We start from the raw sequence: 4,843 nt of genomic DNA on the forward strand, positions 1-4,843 counted from the left end.
TCCACATGCTGTTCACCTGGGCCTGCAGCCTCCAAGCACAGGAGCCCTATGCCTGCAGGTCCTTGCCTGTGCATCCCCCCTGCATTCCACTCGTGTTTTTATGGAGGCAAAAGCCACGAGGAGATGCTTCACAGCTTCTGCCAGCACTGGAAGGTTTTGCAGGGCTCCCATGCTCTGTCCCACTGTCTCTGGCTCTACCTGGCAGCCAGAGCCCCTGGTGTGCTCCGGTGTGGCAGCGCTGGCAGCGGCGCTGTGTGCGGCACTCGCGGGTTAGAAACTGCCTCTGCGAGTCCCCCATAGACAGATATCCTTGAGACTCACCTCCATCTCCTGCTTAGGTCACAGGAAGATTTAGAGATGGGGAGCTGTAGTTAAGGTCCAGATCTGCTATCTGAACTTGAGTGATGGAGGACACATTCCCGGGACATGTTTATTGTCACCCGGCGGCCCGCAATCCCGCTCTCGCACAGCCACCTCCATTCCCCGTATAATTCATGGGCTGACTCTATGGTGGAGTGACTGATAAGGCCTTCATGCCGGGCTTGCCGGCCACATGTCTCAAGGAGACTCCAGAGGAGCTTCAGCACAATATAAATGTGGCTCCGTGTCAGCCTCAAACCCCTGGAAAATTCCCTGTCTCGAGAGTGCAGCATTTTAAGTAATAAAACCATAGAGAGATTACAACAAAATGTGACAGGAATTTATAGCCCTCTGCATGAACCTTTTACCTTAAGATGGAACAAAGTTGAGGGAAAAAAATTGTGTGGTTCACTTAGGTAACCTTTCCAACCACCCCCACTCAGCTCCTGGCCCCACATTCCTCTTCGCTGATTTAATAGCAAGGAAAAACCAGCCAGGCAAGGAACTGGGGAGCAGACAGGCACCATGCTTTAACCCTCACTGCCTCCTCCCTGCCTGAAGCACCAGGATTCCAGAGCAAGAAGAGCCCCAGGTTGTGCTGAAGGTTGGTTTTGGCCCATGCTCCTTGCTGTTGTGGACTGGGACATCAGGACAGGCTGGCTGGCAGGCAGGGCTTTCTTTAATCTTTCATTTTATTTTCCCTTGAGACACGCCAAAATTCCTACGGCATCTATAGTTCCTGATGAAAACAAGGGCTGAGCACAGGCTCCTGTACATGTCTGTACCCCAATGACATGGGGTCTGCCTCCAACTGCTCCATCCTGCATGCAGGGAGGTGTTTTTATTGCCCGTGAAAGGGTCATGCAGCACAACTAAGCAGATTCCTGGCTCTCCCTGATGCTGAATTTACTGCCACTTTCAGCAATAAACAGTGGAATTAATTCTGAGTTTACTAATCCAAAGAGTAAACAATATCCAGTGGAGACACTCAGGCAAGATAAATGTAAGGGATTAAAAGCAAACGGGGTGAAATCATTCTGCTCCCAGCTAAGGAGTCATTGGAGGAGTGTGAAGCCTCCACCTACAGTATTATCAAATTGTTAATAAACATTTCTAAAGTCTGTAATATTGGGAAGGTTTTCTTTCCAATTCATCACAAGTGGGGGTTTTATACATGAAGCACACTCAGTGCTGAGCAGTAACTCCCCACTGTACAGGCTGACAGTCAAGGAAGGATTGGGCAGAGCTGCTGGTTTAAGAACACACAGCCAGGACAGAGCTGCTGCCCCCTTAAATGAAGTGAGAACTTGTGCCCCCACACCTTCAATGGTGCTGCATTCCCATGCAGTATTTTGGTACATATTTGACATCATCCTGGGTTACTGCTGTGCTTGTTAAATAATTAAAGGCAGGGAATGTGTTATTTACTGTCCATTTAGTGCAGCAGGCCCAGAGCTTGGCTTTGATTTTCAGTCTGGAAGGAGCGGTGACATGGCCCTGGGGAATACTCCCACAGCACTTAGTGTGACACGGTGCAAACCTGCATCACAGGCTTTATTTGTGAGTCAGAAATAATATTTGATTGTTAATTTTACTGGTTAATAAATCACTAAAATATTCATTTACATTTTTGCAGACAGTATTTTACAGCTACCAGACATGCAAAGTCACATCCAAAGGTTTTGGGGACCATTCTAGCAGCAGCACCTACTTTCTGTGTGAATCAGCTGGAGAAACACAGCAACACTCCAAACCACGCTGGGGAAGGCTTCAGGATGCAGCTGGTCTGTAGTTGGGATGGACACTCCAGCCACTCTTGGCCTGGACATCCTGCTGATGGATCCCATGCTGCAGGCTCTCAGCCCCCAAACCAGGAATGTCTTATTGCCTGAACTACAGCTACACCCCCAGAGCTGTAACCAACTTCTTTTTGAACTTGGCAAGTGCAGGAAATGGAAAGAATGTGGAGAAAATTCCTGATAAATGAAAACTTCTTCCTATAGAAGAGTGTTTGAATTTGTCATCCTCAGACAAGGATAAGTTGGTTCAGTGAAGAAAAGAGTACAAATTATCAGCCCTTCAAAGCTTTCCCATTTAACCACTTTATTGCAATACAACTGCCCATAACATTTGCTTTTAGAGCCCATGATGCTGAGTGTAGTTATTACATTGCATACATAAAAGATGTTTACAATTTTTTATATATATATATGTAAAATGTTGATCCCCTGGGCCACATCGATTTGTGCCAGCTTCACGGCTGGGTTGGTGCAGGAATTCCCCTAAGAGATGTGATTAGGCTGCAGGGAACTTTCACTCTTTCCTTTTTTAATCTCCTACTTACCCATTTAACAGACCTGTCTCGGATTCCATTTATGTCAACATTTTGGGGCAGTACTGGGGTATTCTGAGCTTGAGGATACCCAGCACACACAGGCTCTGACACCTCATTTTCACAATGTGCTCCAGCTGTAGATGGAACTGGGGTGATTTATTAGTTCTTGGTTGTTTCTGCAGCTGAAAACAATTGGGACAAATGCAGTAATTAGCACTTTGTGGTGCAGGGAGAGGGCAGTGCTGGGAGGGCACACTGGAGCTGCCCTTTTGGATTGTCTCAAAATTAGCTCAAAAGTTCCCTGGGAATTACCTCAGCTTCTCCCTTTGCCTGCAGCAGGAACACAGCATCACCTCCAGATGATGTCCAGAGCCTGTCCCAGGGCTGGCACAGGTGTCCCAGCAGAGTCACCTCTGCCAGCACAGTGCTGGAAGGACAGGCCACCAATGGCTGGTCCTTGTGCCACGATGTCCCTGTGCTGGGAAGGGCTGTGTGGGATGTTCCTGCTTTTGTGAAACAGAGACATAAGCAACATAAAGGACAAATAATTTCCCAGTAATTTGTTTTCTAATGAGCAGTGGGTTGCAATTAAGAGGGTATTAATTCTAAAGAAATTAACTGTTCTCCAACAGAGAAGAAAAAACTGTTTCATAGCTTCAATCTTCAAATTTTGACAAGCTAATATGTAGAGTGAAATAATAATAGGGGAAATGCTAGAGATTTCTTATAAAAACTCTTGGAAAAATGAATGAACTCCAAGGAACTGGGAAGTACCAGAGCTGAGCTGGTGGCTCTGCAGAGAAGACCTGGATCAGGTGGGCTGCTGGGGAAGAGGAGGTCACCTGTGGGATGCTCCAGGCTTCCAGCCTGGCCACGGTGCAGGGGCAGCTGCAGGATCCATCTGGGGCTGCAGCGTGTGGATGGATGAGAAGACAAATGTCCAGTTCATTCACATATCCATTGTGTCTCATCCTAGAGCTGATTTGAGAGGAAATAAAAGGCCACATGTTGAGATACAGCATTTAAGGAAACACACGAACACGGCAGCAATATTTGCACTGTTTTCCCTTACTGGAAGAAAAGCAGAGGGGTTTTATCTGTATATTATACATTTTTAAAAGACTCTAAGTGTGATCCAGGATATTAGGCACTATTCAGCTTCGCACAGGTATCTGGCAAAATGGTTTAAACATTTATTAAATATAGAATGATAAAATACCTTGAAGATCACATCCAATCAACACAGTTTCTGCTGTGGAAAATCATGTCTCATTAATCTGTTAGAATACTTTGAACCTACCAATATATAAATGGATAAAAGAGAATATCTTGACATATTTTTATACTTTCAAAAGGCTTTTAATGAGGTCTTCCCACAGAATTCCTTAGGAAACAAGATAAAAATGGGGGTAAGAGATACAGTAACATTATGAATCAATAAGTTGGACTAAGAGGAAGGAAACGAAAGTGGGAGATAGTGTAAAGGGTCACTAGCAGTGTGCTACATGGTTACACACTCAATCTAATGGCATTAATATATTAATTACTGACCTGGAAAAGGAAGCAGGGGTATAGATTAGTTAAATGCAGAAAAGATGAAAGAAATTCTGAGAAATTTGGCCAAGGCAGAAGGATGAGCTATAGTTAATGAAGGCTGATGTTGATAAATATGAATGCCCTAAACCCCAGAACTTCCCCAGCACATAATTAGACACCAATACTCAGGTTTCCAATCCAGGCAGTGGGATGCAGTGTGGAGAGGTGACACTGAGTGGTCCCTGCAGGTGCAGTCTTATAAGCATGGCTCACCTCCACAGGCAGTTTATAATAATCATACTTCTCATGAAGCTCGATTTCCACTGCCTCCAAATTAGATCTCGGAGCTTAAAAAAAAAGTAAAAGGAGGAAAATCAATGCAAACCCCGTTCCTCCCTCTCGTCGTTCCTCGTGCCTTGCTCCACCTGCCATCGGCCACAGGGCCCCTGCTGCAGGGCAGGTGTGGCCGTGGTGGGGGCTCGGGGGCTCCAGGACTCGGCAGCCCTTTGCAGGCAGCAGCTGCCCAGCACAGCCCCGGTTTGCCCAGTCCCACCCCAGTGCCCAGCAGGGCCACACTGCAGACCACTGCTGCTCTTGGAGAGCTCGGGCAGC

The 4,843-nt window shown here is 46.4% G+C and overlaps 1 long non-coding RNA gene across 1 annotated transcript; it reads right to left on the reverse strand.

The window, feature by feature from the left end:
- Nucleotides 1-2,446: 2,446 nt before the first annotated feature.
- Nucleotides 2,447-4,569, reverse strand: LOC107211911. Its single transcript, XR_004499687.1, has 3 exons — nt 4,505-4,569; nt 3,008-3,673; nt 2,447-2,877 (listed from the first exon to the last, which is right to left on the reverse strand). It is a non-coding gene; the product is annotated as an uncharacterized LOC107211911 (long non-coding RNA).
- Between the last annotated feature and the right edge of the window lie 274 nt (nt 4,570-4,843).

This window comes from Parus major, chromosome 17 (assembly GCF_001522545.3).
Source record: "Parus major isolate Abel chromosome 17, Parus_major1.1, whole genome shotgun sequence".
In the NCBI taxonomy this organism is placed as follows: domain Eukaryota; kingdom Metazoa; phylum Chordata; class Aves; order Passeriformes; family Paridae; genus Parus; species Parus major.